The following is a 15,578-nucleotide window of genomic DNA, read 5'->3' on the forward strand; positions in this document are numbered from 1 at the left end:
TCCATTCCCAGCTCTGGAAGGGGAGTGAGGTCTAGCGGTTAGAGATGGGCGGGGGCTGGGAGTCAGGACTCCTGGGTTTTATTCCCAACTCTACTGGTGACAATTTGGGGGGAGTCCCTTTCCCTCCTTGCTCAGTTTCCCCACCTCTATAAGGGGTTGTGAAGCTAAACTCACTGATGTTAACAGGGCTTGGGCGCTCTGGTGACAGGCCCATAAATCTGGTGTGTCAACAACACAGTCAGGCAGCTGAGCCCTGCGGCCCCACACCCAGGCCTCACTCCGTTGACACTGGTGACACAACCCTCCCAGTGACCCGTCAAACCGCCCGAAGGTTTCATTTACTTCTGCTTCTCCAAACACCTCACCAGTGTCTGTGTTTCCCAGGCCCCAATCAGGAACCAGACAACAGACAGCCTCACAGCCAAGTCTGGCAGCTATGGACTCTTTCCAACACCCCCTCCCCCCACCCCTGGAGGATGGGAACAATGAAATACCACTGAGCAAACCCAAGGGTGCCCTCCCCTTCATCCAGTGGAGTGGACAATAGGCTGGGACTCATCTCCGACACTGACCTCCTGGGTGACCTCAGGCAAGTCACTTGCCATCTCTGTGCCTTGTTCCCCCCGATCTGGAGAACAGGGTGACGAGACCAGCTTGGTGCTTTGGAGATCTATGCAAACAAAGCTGCTATACAGAGCCAAATGTTCTCTACCCACTGCAGCAGTTCAGCTGCTTGTTCAGCAACCCCAGGCACTTGGATTGGAGCATCCCTTTTCTTATACGGGGGTAAACCAGGATTAGCTCCCCTGAAATTAACTGGGGTTAAGACAGCGTAAGGAAGGGCAGGTTCTAGCCAAGCCTCAGCCTAGCTGCAAAAGCTTTTTGGCACCAGACGCCGATCGTCCACCGGGTCTCCTATCCAAACCTGGGCCCAGTTACTCAAAAGTGTTCGGACCCAAGCAGCAAGAACCTTCCTGACAATAGCGGAGGAGCGGCTCTGCTGTAGGTAAGGCTGAGAATCAGTTACCAGTCGACGGTCGGTTTTTCTAAGTGCTCTTAAATTCACATACTGACTTGAATGGTCTTCAACATCACTGTACCTCATAGGGGTCTGGGGAAGGATCAGTGGCCCAAACGTGGTGTCGTTTGAGCAAGGGGGTTCCCGACAGAGAGCCCCGCACCACCAAAAAAAGCATGTGATATCAAAAGGTTATAATTCTCATAACCCTGGAACACAAGTGCTTTGTGGCTAGCATTGGCCAATCCAGAAAGTGAAAATGACTACAGAGGAAGTGAAACTGACCGGTGCTGCCCAGGCAGAGTGAAATGAAAAGGTTAGATTCTCATTGTTCTCCTGGGTCTGATAAGTTCAGGCCTTATCGGCATCACCAACAGCAGCATCTGCCTCCTAAATCTACTTCAGCAGATGGATAGGCACCTATGACATCATGGAAAGAATAATGGACAAAAGACCCCAATGATTTATGGAGAAAATAATCCCTGCATCTGTCGTATATGTGATTCCATTCACTGTTGTCCACCAGAGCTTCCTGGTAATGCTGCGGACAGAACTTGGATCCTCCTGATCCAAAAGCATGGGACACAGCATTAAAGGAGGATCCCTGCTAGCTGTATAGTGCTTATGACACGCCGCTGAGCAGTTCAGATGCCATCCAGTAGAGGGCAGAAAGCTCAATAGTAGCTCAGAGGGGGTCACCCACCCCACTCCATGGCACCCTCTAGCACTGATTCAGAGGGGAGAATGCACATATACCACGTGGTGATATTCACAGCAGTCTCCATCCAAGACCTCGCCAGCCAGCACCTGCTTAGCTTGATAGTCCTGAGATGACCACATCCAGAGACAGGACAGATGCAAGAACAAAAGGTGCTACCCTGTGCTGGCCGATCAGCATCTCCATTGTGTAGTGCCAGTCCCCTTGGCTCTCACACACAGCTGCACGTTGTGCGAATGCTCTGAGAGGGTGACACATTTGTCTGTTCTGCAGCCCCTGCTTAATTGGCATCTGCCTGCTTCCTCTCTGGGGACAGGCGGTGTCAGGTTTCTCCTACGGAGGATTGCCCAAATGCTTTCTAGGAGCCTAGTCAAAGAACAATCATCATAATATCCAGCTCTTACGCCAGCATTCCTCATCAGCAGATCTCACAGCGCTTTACAAAGGACGGCAGCATCCACTATCCCCAGTTTATAGATGGGGAAACTGAGGCACAGAGCGGGCAAGCAACTGGTCATCCAGCAGACCAGTGGCAGAGCTGGGATAAAGCTCAAGCCTCCCGAGTCCAGGCCAGTGTGTGACCCAGGGGAAGCCAGTTTCAGTTCTTTGTCCTTGTCTCCACCTTCTAAGCAACATTCAAAAGTGCCCAAATTATTTTATGTTCAATACTTAGGCTGGCATTTGCTCTAGGGGCTGCAGAAAAGTTCTATGATCACCATTGGGACGGGGTGACCACGCAGTTATGGATGGCTCCAGGCAGCGAGTGGCTGGGTAACTATGCCAACATCTCACTGCTGCCCTGTGTACATTACAAACCCAGAGGACTTGGAACAAAGACTGACCTTGCAGCATAAAACAGAGGTCTCCACCTGGCACGGGAGGGGAGGAGTCCAAGGTCTTAATGCAATTTATATGACACGGCAGGAGCCAATCGACACTGCAAAACAAAATTAGTTCTCCTGGCACTGTTGCACCTAGGGTATAGATGGACCCTCTCTGAGGTCATGGTGAAAAGTGACAAAAGCCAAGAGGCCAGCACTCTGGATCACTGCTAGCAGCATTATAAAGGGATAACCCAGCAGAGTTTTGTTTCATATTAAAAAGAACCACCAGATCTCAACAATGCAGATGCTTCGGGGCATGAGCCACCAGGTGAGGTCAGGAAGAAATCTCTATTTTTACAACACAGCACTGCACAATCTCACACCATCTGCGGAGAGTTACACCTGCCCCTGAGGCACCCACTCACTTCTAGAGAGGAGATACAAGGCTAGGCAGCACATCCGAGCATCCCGAGTGCACAGGTTAGTTGAAAAACCAATATAATTTCCAGCCAAACCCACAAAAATGTTGGATTATGGGCTAAAATTTTACAATTGTTGGAAAAACAAACATTTGCTCAGTTTTTTGACAAAACAAAAAACAATCGTTAGCATATCTATCCCCCCAGCACTGCTGCAAGGCAGGGCCATGTCACAGACAGGGAAACCAAGGCACTGAGAAGCTAAGTGACATGTCCCAGGTCGCACACAGAGTCTGTGGCAGAGGTGGAAATTGACCCTCTAATGCCAAAGCCCCAGCCCGCCCCCCGCCCCACACACACACACACACTAACCGCTAGGCCATAATTCCTCTGCTTTGCTCTGCCTCTCAGCCCCGCTCTGTCCTTGCACTGGGGAGGTGCCTCGACCAAAAACGGATGCCCTGGGATCAATTATGTCACAGCTCCAAGGGGTGGGAGATTCCCCGTCTCGCGTGGCTTTAGACCCTGCTCCCTGGAGCCCCCCGCTTCTGCTGCCTCACTCAGAGCTTCTCTTCCTACCCAATGGGACCATGTGCAACTGCCCTGTACCCCAGCACTGCGGAGTGGGAACAGCACAGGGTGATGCTTCAGCGGGAAGATGCCAAGCAGGGATACTTCTGCATGGGGAATCTGTCGGACAGCAGAGCTGTGGTTAAAGGGGGCACGGGGTGGCAGGGTCTTGGATCAATGGACTTGAACTAATTGTGGAATCCTCTGACATCCTCACCCCCCCACCTCCGTAACACACACACACACCCCCAGTATCACTGGATCATACACAACCCAGCGCTGATCTATATCCACACTTTCCCCAAGCCACCCCCCCGCCCCACCTCTGTGTGTGCCCCTGTGCAACACACACTCCTCCTTCCCCTGCACCTCCAGGCCGCTGCAAAGATTGGAGACAACTTTCCCAGGCAACACACAACGCTCCCTGCGCACAACAGCACAAAGGGTTACATACACCCACCCTTTCCGAGCACACACTCACACACGCCGTAAGCTCTACATACACACAACACACACACCCTTCCCCAGCATACACACAATGCTTCCAGTACACACCACACATCCCTCCCTACCATGCGCCCACCATTGCAAGTTCTATACACACACAAACACACCCCTTTCCCAGCAAACACACAACACCATAGATTATATACAACCCGCTTCCCAGCATGCGCCCACCCCGGCCAATTCTATAGACACAACAACAACAACACCCCCTCCCCCTTCCGCATCATACACACAACGCTGCAAAGATCTCACACACACCCCCTTCCGCATCATGCACACCACCCTCCAACACACAACGCTACAAACCCTTCCATCTACACACCCCTTCCTAGCACACACACCCCTGCCACTGTGCCCCCGCGCGCCCCACTGCGAATCGCAGCACACACCACTGCAGCGCTGCACAACACACACACACACACGTACACAGCTGCTGGAAGTAGGGGCGCAGGGGGGAGCTGCCACCCCCCTGGCTAGAGGTGGTTTCCATCCTAGGCAGGGTTTGCAGTTTGGGTCCATGGCTCTCAGGACCCCGCGCTACACACATTGTGCAGGGCGCGGGGACGGACACACACACACATTTATGCAACACGGGCTACGCTGCAACCGACCCACACACACACACCGCCCCTTTGCGCGCCTGCGGCTGGACCGGACGGACAGACAGACATTTGCAGGACCCACTGAGCCGCCCCCACAGCCTGGCTGCTCCAGAGCCAGGACACCCGCCGTCCCAGCCAGGCACTGGGGCCCCCCACCCACCTGTCCGGGGCAGGACCCCAGAGGGGACCCCCTTAAAGCCATGCCATGTCCGGGCAGGGAGCCTGGAGAAAGTGCTCCCCGCGCAACGAGGCGTAAAACTCCCCCGGGGGGGCGTTGGTTGGCTGCCCCCTCCCTCCCCGGGTCCCAACGCACCTGCAGCCCCAGGCTGCCGCTCACCTGCCGCCTTGTGGGGGGGTAAAGTCCCAAAGAGGGAGGTGGGGCCGCAGCGAGGGATCCTCTGAAAATTTTAACTCCCAGCCTGGAGCGTGAAAATCCTGCCCGGGAGGGTGGTGGGGCTCTGGCTGGCCTGCCCCCACTGCACAAGGGCAGCCCCCCCCCCCGGCCTGCCCCCGGGGGACACCCCCACACCCACACTTCTAGGGGAGCTCACACCCCCTGGCCCTGCTGCCAGGGCCTCAGCCAGTGCCCATTGGCCCCGGGGGGAAGGAGGCCGGCTGGCCACTGGGAGGGTAAATTGTGCCCCTGGTTTTTAAAACAGGATTTTTAAAAAACGATCAGTGAGGCAGCTGATCTGCCCAGGACTGGCTGCGGCTGGAGGGAAGGGCTGATGCTGGGTAGGTTCCAGTCCTAGTACAATAGCAACCAGAGACAGACACACACACACACACCATGGCAGCCCTGCTGTGCTTGGGGCTGTACGGACAGTTGGGGTGACACACTCCTGGCCCCAAGAGCTTCCAGGCAAGACTGACAGAGAACACGTGGGAGGGGTAAACTCAGGGGAAGGTTACAGCCCCAAGGTCAGGTCACTCCAGCTCTCCTGAGGGTCATGGGGGGAGGGGGACCCTAGCCACTAGTCCCCACTACCTCTCCCTTACTGTGACCTAGGGCCAGAAATGGGAATGACTCTCGGATCCTCCCCAACCCCAGTTCCAAGCACAGCATGCCCAAGGAGGGCTCAGCCTAGAAGCTGCTTGTCTGTTCTGTGTTTGTACAGCACCTAGCGCCCGTTGGGGGGAGGGGAGAGTGAAGTTAGGGTTAAATTTGGGTGGGGGCTGGACTGGGGCAGGAAGAGCCCTTAAGATTCTTTCGCCCCACTCCCCAAGCTACAAAGCAGACCCCTCTCCTAGGACCGCTGCAGAGCCGGTGACAGCCGACTGCTTGCACCATGGGGCAGCCCCACTGCCTCACTCTGGGGTGGGGGGGAACAGCTCCTGCTTGTGGGAAAAGGAAGAGAGGATTTCACCTGGAGGCTTAAAGCAGAAAATGACCAGTGTGGGGAAGATGGGGGGGGGGGGAGATAATTTAACCGCAACCAGGAGATTCCCCCCAACCCCACCCTACTCCTGAAACCCACTGGGCCTTGGGGGCTGGTTGGAGAGAAGCCTCGAGGCCCAGCTCTAAGAGCTTGGGGAGGGGGCTGGTGGGAGTGGAGAGTTATTTAAAGCCAGGGATTGTGGGCAACTTGGGGTTGCTCTGATCCTCTGCCCTCTCCAGGAACTGGTCCCAGCAGGGCAGGGAGCCCCGATGCTGGATCATGGCCCAGCTGTTCAACCATGGCAGGGGGGAAGATGGGAAGAGCAGGAGACCCCCAAAAACCTCCCTGGATCCCCACCTGCTCTCCCTTACACAACACAACCCCACCATCCCCAACTCCCCTCCTCAACAACGTCCCTCACCGCACCTGGGGTCAGCCCTCCACAAGACAAACACAGACGCTTTGGGATCCATGGGGCAGCTGTCTGGCCTGCTGGCTGCCAGCCCCCTATGGAGAGAGGCCCCCACCTTGCAGGGGGAGTGGACAAGAGGCAGGGCCCTTGCATTGATCAGGATCCTGTCCAAAGCTTCTGGGGAGCGGGGAGCACCCCATGACTGGAGAAAGGCCGGGGCTGATGAAGGGAGAGGGAACTCGGGCCAGGGTCAGAGGTCCTGCAGGGAGAGCTGAGTTCGAGGGGTGAGGTGCTTAGGCCGAGGTCCATGTTACAGTTGGAGGGTCTGGACGCCGATTTAGGGCCCTCTCTCAGAGGCAGGGGCGAGACGCTAGCAGGGGCCCCGGCAGCCTTAGCCTTCTCTGTACACAGTAGCCTGACGAACGTCCCAGCACAGCTCCCTCACCCGGGCCGCAGCGCTCACTTCCCCTTCCGAGGGCTGGAGGTGACCGGCGGGACTTCTGTATTCTCGCGTAATCGGTTCCTGCTCGCCCTTCCCTTGCCTGGCTCCCGTGGCATGGGGGGGAGGCTGCAAAACTGGTTTGAGATTAGATTAGGGCAATTTGGAGTAACCCTAATGCAGCCAGCTGCCTGTAATACCCCCTCCGGCATACACACCCCCTACTGACCCAGCCAGGGACTGCAGCAGGTTTTTAGTTTGGACTGCCCTGTTCTGCAACGAGCAACATACGTGCAGTCTAGGGGACGTATCTGAGGCTCAGGGAAACAACAAGGCAAGAAAGAACGAATAGCAAGTTACTATGAGAGACTCCGAGATAACAGAGCATCAGGCTCCATCTCACCACCCCCACAACCATTTCTGATGCTTGGCTGGGGCCAGGTGATCATCAAGTCTTTAGTTCAGTGGCCAATTCGGAAAAGCCTGATTTTGAACCACCCAAACAGAATAATTTTTGTTTACTTTAGGGGAGGGGTTATTGGTTTTTTTTAATAGGTTTAATGGTTTTTAAAATCAAAGCGAAGGTAAATTCCTAACTGTCTTTCTGACACAAAGTGAACCCATGTCGACCTTGCTCATTTCCCACCCCATCCCCCAGCCGAAACTATTTACCACATTCGATCCAACTTTCCCCCGCCTCCATTCTTGGTTCCTCCCGAGCTCCGAAAGAAAAGAGGAAAGATTTCACACACAAAAGGAAAATGGAGAATGATCTTTTTTAAAGTGTCTCCTTCCCCCGCCATTCTGCCGGGTCTGGCTCTTGTCTACATGAGACAGCATGGGCTAGTGGGTAGAGCAGACGATTCCTGGGGTCTGTTCCCGGCCCTACCCCTGAGTTGCTGTATGCCCCTGGGCCAAAACGATTGTTTCTGTCCCAGAAGCACCTAGAGAGCTCACCCAGGGCTCTGTCCCCTAGGCCACGCTGCTAAACACCCCTGCCCTGCTGAGCACACACAAGGCCCTGGGTAAACAGCAAGTTCAAGCTAGTTCAGCTGCCTGTTCAAGGGCAGGGTCTTCCCCCAACAGGAAAAAAAACACCTGGCTGATTGCCCACAGAATTCCCAGCGCATGGAGCTCTGCAAAAGCCCCGAGATCCTGGGTAGCACGCGGCCCTTGTTGGGAGGCGCTGAGCTGCTAAATGCTAAGAACGCAGCCCTGGCCTTTCCTCCAGGCAGGGCTTGTGGTGCAGGCAGGATTGATGGCTAGTTTTATCTCAAGTGAAAAGGACACAGTGGCCCGAATCCACAACTGGCGCAAATCAGCATCGCTGTATTGACATCAAAGGGCCCGATTCTCATCTGTACGTTCATTTGTCAGCTGGCGGCATGAATTCCAGGGACACTCACTTCAAGACCACCTTGCTCTGCCAGAGAGGGGCAAAGGGGCCCCAGCGCAAACCAGAATCAGGGCTTGAGGAGCTGCGTTATTTGCACTAGCTGGGGATCCAGCCCCATGACTCAAGTGGCTGGAGGAAGAAGAGATGAAAAGGGGAATCTTTGGGTGCAGGGAGGAGGAAACATGCCAGAAACTCAACGGGGAGGGAAAACAGGTCTCTGACAAAGGACTAGGTGCTAGAGGCAGCCAAAATCCCAGGGCTTCAGCAGCAGGAGCTGCTGGTTGCTATCGCAAATGCTGCTTTGCCCTGTGACTCTCGCAGGGTTTCCCAAACACCAAGTCCTTTTGGGGTCCAGCCTTATTTTTCCAGAAGGGAGAAACCGAGGCACAGAGCAGGGAAGGGACTTGCCCAAGGTCGCAAAGCGGGCCAGTGGGCCATGTTTCCTCCATTCTCTGATCAGCTGCATCCCCCAGCCCAGGCTCCCAGCCCCTGCCCAGAGCGGAACGAAAGACTAAAGAGAAGATGCTCATTCTGCCGCAGGGGGCTTAGCAGAAGCATCCAGATATGACAGAATGAGGATAGCTTTGATCCCAGGACCTGATTCTCCCAAAGCAGGGGATGCAGGAATGAGGGGGCGCAGGCTGGCCAGGAGAAGCCTGGAATAGCAGCTGGGAGTCAGGACTGAGGGGCATGGGCAGAGCAGTGGAGGCTAGCAGGGGGCTGCGGATCAGCATTGAGAAGCATTAGCAGAGCTGCTGAGAGCATCCAGATTTTTCAGAACTGTCCCTTTAAATCTGAACACAATGGACAATCCCTTGATTAAGGGAGTGGGGAGGTGGCCCTAGGCTATATTTACGGACATGAACATATGTTGCAGTTGCTAAATTCCAGACATTGTTTGTGTTCTAAGTGGGATGAAACTTTGATGGGAAGATCTTGGCAACAGTGGGCCAGGCTGCTGCTCCCTCTGCCAGGGGCCAAATGGAAACAGATAATATACTCCAGTTATCTGACATCAGGCTAGGAGCTTTTATCCCGACTGGTTGGCATAGGACATGCGGCACTGTCCAGTTCCCTGACTGGCCCCAGACTGGTGTTGGTGTCCTGCCCAGAAGGGAGACAATATGATTAGGGCAACAGATCAGAACCCAGGCATCCTGATTCGTAAACTCGACTGTGGGAGGAGGGGCATGTCCTCCAGTGGTTAGAGCAGGGGACTGGCAGACTTCTGGGTTATAGTCTCAGCTCAGGGTCGGAGCAGAGCTGGACTGGGAGTCAAGACATCTGGGTTCTATTCCTGGCTCCGTTTGACCCTGACCAAGTCACTTGCCCTCTCTGGGCTCAGTTTCCCCATATATAAAAGGGGGTTAATAACACTCCTGGGGGGTTCAGGGCATGAATGGGGGCTCAGAGACCACAGCCATAGGGGCTGGCAAGGTATCGAGGCAGAAAGGAAACCTGCGTCACTTGAATGTGAACTTTCAGCAGGCTTGTTTCTGAGGCACGAGTGGGAACTTTGAACCTAAAACCAAAGGGGTTCTCCTCTCTTCTCCCCTCCGAAACCAGATCACCAAATCTGGCACAGCCCTGCTGCCTTTAATCATAAATATCTACCCTCATTCATCCCAGCCTCCACTCTGTCCCTGCACCTTCAACCTGCTCTAGAATGGAGCATGAATTAAATGACAGAGCTAGGGGAGTGTTACTGTCCCCATGCTAACGTTAGGGAAACTGAGGAACAAGACAGTCAGGGACGCAACCCCATGCTCTGGGTAGCCCTAAGCCTCTGACTGTCAGAAGGTGGGACTGGACGACAGGGGATGGGATCACTCGCTAATTGCCCTGTTCCGTTCATTCCCTTGGAAGCATCTGCACTGTCAGAAGACAGGACACTGGGCTAGATGGACCTTTGGTCTGACCAAGCATGGCCATTCTTATGATCCAGGGGCAAGCTCCAGATAACTGCCGTGGGTTCATGATGCTTGCAGAAGGAGGAGGGGAGGGAGCTGGCAGTTTTTTCACTGCCTGGGCTGACAGTGTTTTGCGGATGGCGCGCGGTGTTGCTGTTACAATCCACAGGAATTCCATTCGGGAACCAGTCAGAAGGGGGGGAGGCATGCTAAGTGACTAAGAGCCTGAGCCGTACCCACCGTTAAGCTTGAGATAGTGCAGCTGTTACCCAGGAGCAAAAAATACAAACAGACCTTCCAACCCGTCCAGAGCCAAGTACATTTAACAGCATCATCATCCTGACCACCTACTCCTCATCGGGCAGGGTTTGTCAGCAGATCTCAAAGTGCTTTCCAAGGAAGTCACGATCTTTATCCCCATTTTCCAGATGGGGAAACTGAAGCACTGAGAGGAGATGTGACTTGCCCACGGTTATCCAGCAGGCCAGCAGCAGGGCCAAGAACAGAATCCCAGTCCAGTGCACTGTCCACCAAATAGGAAGCGCCCAGATCTGATGCAATTTCAGAGCCAGGTCAGCTATCCGGAAGCCCACTACACCGCTTCTTAGCTATCACTGGAGCAGCAGGAGACTTTGAAAACCTGCAGGGCCAGGTCTTCAGCTGTGCAGCCAATGTTCCTCAGCTCTGTCCTTGTTGGGATCCCCTCGAAGGGCTAACGGGGAGTTTGGTCTCCGTGACCCAAGAAGATCACCAGCCAGAGCTGGTCAGTTATGTGCCACATTGGCACCTGGCCTGCTGGAACGCAGTCTGAGACTGACCCGTTTCAGAGAAGGCACTGGACATATGTTAGGTGGTTCTGTTGCTCTTTCATCCCGAGCATTTATCCAATATTCAGGGCCTTGCTGGGTCATTCAGAAACCGATGATACGAGGCAATCCTGTTTATTTACAAAGAATGAGCACAAAGTCTCGTGTCCCTGAACACAGTAGGAACAAACAACAGCTGTCAATTTCCTTGTTCAGTAATCCCCACGCCTGACCCTCCAGTGCGTTCTGTGCCCAAGAAGCTCTGTCTCTGCTCTCTCTCAGTGCCATTCGCAACACTGCTTCTCTTGTTCACGCACCCAGCTTGTCTAACACTCACCTTGCCCCAGCCTTTGCAGTCAGGGAACCCTTCAGTCCACACAACTTAGACCTCAATCAGACCTTGCCGCTCGTTGCCTTGGGCGGTGGCTTCTATTGTTTCCAGCTCTCACTGTGTAAAAGGAGCTTAGTTACTCCTTCCCTTTAGCCTGGAAGAAGGCTGCTTAGCTTTGTCTTAGATTAAAGGCCTGCTTGGTGGCCATTAACATATCCTGGTATAACAGTAACAGCAACCTACAAGAGAAAAGGCTCCATAACCTACACAGACATTGATTTCCAGAAGGCTTCAAACGGGATTTAAAACCAGTCACCACCCAGGGCTGCGTTGTTTTCAGCTGGGTAAAACCCACATCACTGTCAAGCCAGGGAATTGTGAATTTAACTCAACAGTGCTAGCAATCAAAGCGGTCTGCTCCAGACAGACCCCACCAGCAAAGCTCAGGAGGTTTCTGCAGCATCTGCCACTGTTCCCAGTGACAGCTACCTATCTGCTCCCATTGATAAGAATCCCCTTCTGGTACCTGATCCAAAAATAAATCAGCACACCCTGCTGTTGCCCACAGGAGCTGTTTACTGAAATCAGCCTCATCTCCACTAAGCAGCTGCACAAAATAAATATTATTTGCATCATTCAATTAAGAGGAAAATAAGCCGGCCAGATTTGCCATGTAAATTTCCAAATATGGAATCTCACTTTCAAAATACCTCGGTGTCCAAATGGGGGGGAATGAGGGGGACTGACAAAACTGATAGGAGCCGTGGAGAAAGAGATGACTCAACCCTTTGATACAGACATGCCTCTCTCCCCCGTCCCACTAGCAAACAGCAGGGAAAGCAGCCCATGAGTGAGAACAAACAACAGCTTTGCAAAATTCTGCTCCATTCAGGCAAGTAAAAACATCCTTTGCTTTTTCTCTGGAATGGGCAAATAGTTTCGGTACATGGAATGGTAAAATGCTCGTGCCTCAGCCGGGGAAGATATGGACCTCTTGGGGTCCGTCCAGCCCTGTATTTCCCTGATTTTATTTCTATGACTATTTTGCAGACTCTGTTCTGAAACTTGCCAGATTAAAAGGATCACAACAAGATGGTAGGTCACCTCCCACACCTTATCACTGACCAGAACATCCCCTGAGATCTTCCCCACTGCAGCAAAACCGTGCAAGGCCAGATCCCCCGCTCCTGTAAGTTAGCATCACTCCACTGACTTGGCTGCAGCCCCGCTGAATTACACCGGCTGGGGATCTGCTGATTACAAAGACAACCACCTGTTTGCTTTGGGTGGATGAGAACAAACTCTGTGTTGCATCCATCCTTACTCACCAAGTTCTCGGCTCACAGTAATTGTGCTCCTCTTGTGTTTCTTTGGAACTAGCCTCCTGGTGGCTTGTGACTGCTTCCTTTCCAGAAATCCCACCACACACAGAACCAATACAGGAGAGTCACTCCAGAATTTTCCTGGACAGCAAGACGTCTGGTCTCCCCAGCGTGTAGGCAGCTCAGATGAACCAGCTCCGGTTAGTTTTCTGTTGAGAGGCGATATATGAAAGAGCTCAGATCATCTATGACACCTCTCCTGGTGGGGAATTCTGGCCAGTTTCCTCTGATATTGACCAATCCCAGCTGTTTCGTTCCTCCTCCTCCTCTTTATTTAACTACCACCCCCAGACTCAGCAAAGCAGGCTCCAAATAAAGTGACTCAGAGTCCCTAGATTTTTATGGGATTTAAAAAAAAAGGCAGCAAACTCTGAAATGAGCAAGACCCCGAGAAAACCTGTTAAAAAAATATGATCCTTCCATCAAGTTCTCTTGAGAAAGCCCTGAGATAGGCCTTCCCAAAAATCATGGCCAACAGCAAGCAGAAGCTAGGACAGGTTTCTTAAGGTCACTCGAAGCAGCATTGCCCGGTGCCTTGATTTCTCCCGGAGCTGGAACAGTAAATCCAAGGGTATTTGAGTCCAGCTGTTCCCAGAACCACAGGATCTCCTGCCTTCTGCTTAGCCCTCACTGAACTCAGAGAGCAGGGCAAATCAGCTGTAAAAAAAACTTCTCTTCCCCTTTCTCTGCTTTGCTCTGTGGCTCAGAAGCTGGGGGATTGCAAACAGGAAACCTGTCTGACAGATAAAAACATTCTAACCAAAATGCCCATAGGGGAACCAGGGTAAGGCTGGGAGGCTGCTGAGGTGTGAAAAGAAAGAGGAGGGACAGATCTCTTAAGGTAGAATAAAACTGCATGTCACATGTGGGAGGACTTTAACCCCAGCCGGTTAAAGGACATAGGAACTGCAGGGATTCCACCAACACAGACATGCCACAACAGCGTGATTGTGCATTTGCAGGCCCATCCATGAAGTGCTAGGTGCTGTCCAGGCATTGATGAGGGACAGAGCTTGCAGTCTTGTCCACCTGCGATGATTGCACCCGGTTAACCAACAGAGAGAATTTAAACTGAAATTGTAACACTGGTATAAGCCACCCTGATTCTGGGATAAGGGTATCTGGCAGAGGGAGGTAGTGTGGCCTAGTGGATAGCACACTGGACCGGGACTCAGGTGAACAGCATTCTATTCCTGGCTCTGCTGCTGGATGGCCTTGAGCAAGTCACCTTGCCTCTCGGTGCCTCAGTTTCCCCACCTGTACAATGGCAATACCGACACGGAGATCCTTTGTAAAGCATGCTGAGAGCAATGGGTTATAAGAGCCAGGGGCTATTATTTTTTCCCCAGATTAATTTGTGTTGCTTAAGAAGAGGTTTAAACTAAACAAACACAAATACTTTGGTAGGTGAAACAGTGTGTGCACACATGAGGGGTTACGCTGGGGTAACTAGTAAAATTTTCTCATGTAGACAAGGTGTTATACCAAAGTAATCAACACAGGGCTTCCACCGATTTTACTGGACAGATTTAATGAAAGCATTTCTGTGCAGAGGGGCCCTGAAATGCCCAGCTGGGTAACCGCAGCAAGTCAGGGAAACAGGAAAAAACAAAAAAGAAATTAATCTTGTGTTACCCCAGATACCCAGCCTGGCTGTCCAGATTCATAGAACTTGTAGGGCTTCACAAAGGAAGGTCAGTAGCATTACCCCCATTTCACAGAGGGGAAACTGAGAGCGAAGCAAAGTGCCTGGGATTAGAACCCAGATCTCGGGGAACAATTGCCCTATAAACAGTAATGCATCCACGGATGCACCTGGAATCACCCCGAGCCAGTTGATGCCTGAAGCCAATGGGCAGGTGTTCTAGTCTGAGCTGCCATGGCTGATCTGTTTAAACAACTATACTTGATGTGCCCTTCGTTACCACAGGCCCGAGAGATGCAGTTAAGAGCTCTTTCTCTTCGCATTATAGCCAGCCAGGGAGCACGAACCCTGGCCGTCCCAAACACTCGATCTGCGACTGCTTTCCCTTCGGCTGCCGGGCCCAGCCACCCCTGAATCTCACTGCAGATTCACACAGAGCGGAACTCTTCCCTGATCTTCCTGGGGCTACAAAAGTACCTTTGTCTCTTGTATACTGAGACCGACAAGCTCTCTGCAGGGACTGTCTCTTACTCTGTGCAGCACCCACCACAGCAGCGCCCTGATCTCAGCTGGAGCTTTAGTAGCTGCTGTAATCATCATCATCATCATCATCATTATCATCCTCCCATGGCTCTAATGTTAAATTTGCAACACACAGGGACTAATGAGGCTGCAGGGAGACTTTGGCCCACTAGAGGGAGCCAGTGCAGTTGCCTGCAGCGAGTTGGCTATATTTTTCCTTATAAGTAAATTACAGGATTTTGCCCTTTTTCTGCTTCCCGGTGGCTCGCGACTCAACCCCCTTTTCCTGCCAAGTATGAGCTGTTTAGACAAAGTTTCCAGCTTATGGGAGCCACTGGCGAAGTGTGATTGGCGGCCTCCCCCACCCCAGGGGACTGTTCTTCCCTCCTGGCTGGACTGATTGAAGAAGACTTTTCACAGACAGGATCATAGTAAAACACCCGGTTGGATTGGCCTGGGTGTGGGGGAGGGAGAATATTTGTATGAAGATCAGCTGGTGGGTGGGGCCATAACCTTTGACCAACCCCCCCACCAGCTTTAGGTGCTCTTCTAAATTTAGCTTCCCCCCAACTCCACTGAGAGAGGGAGTTTCTACTCACAGCCTAGGGGGGACAAATATTTTACCCCATTTTGCTGAGGGGAATCAGGCACAGAGAAGAGAAGACACTCACCCAGGATCACTGGCAGAGGGGTTTAAA

The 15,578-nt window shown here is 52.8% G+C and overlaps 1 protein-coding gene across 1 annotated transcript in view; it reads right to left on the reverse strand.

Moving 5' to 3' along the window:
• The window catches only part of LOC144279502 (death-associated protein kinase 2-like), a 29,726-nt gene extending 16,441 nt beyond the window's left edge, over positions 1–13,285 (reverse strand). Inside the window, exon 1 of the mRNA XM_077841040.1 lies at positions 12,660–13,285. The gene's annotated coding sequence lies outside the window, so the exon portion shown is untranslated. The remainder of the gene's footprint in view (positions 1–12,659) is intronic.
• Between the last annotated feature and the right edge of the window lie 2,293 nt (positions 13,286–15,578).

Source organism: Eretmochelys imbricata, chromosome 24 (genome assembly GCF_965152235.1).
Source record: "Eretmochelys imbricata isolate rEreImb1 chromosome 24, rEreImb1.hap1, whole genome shotgun sequence".
Taxonomy (NCBI): domain Eukaryota; kingdom Metazoa; phylum Chordata; order Testudines; family Cheloniidae; genus Eretmochelys; species Eretmochelys imbricata.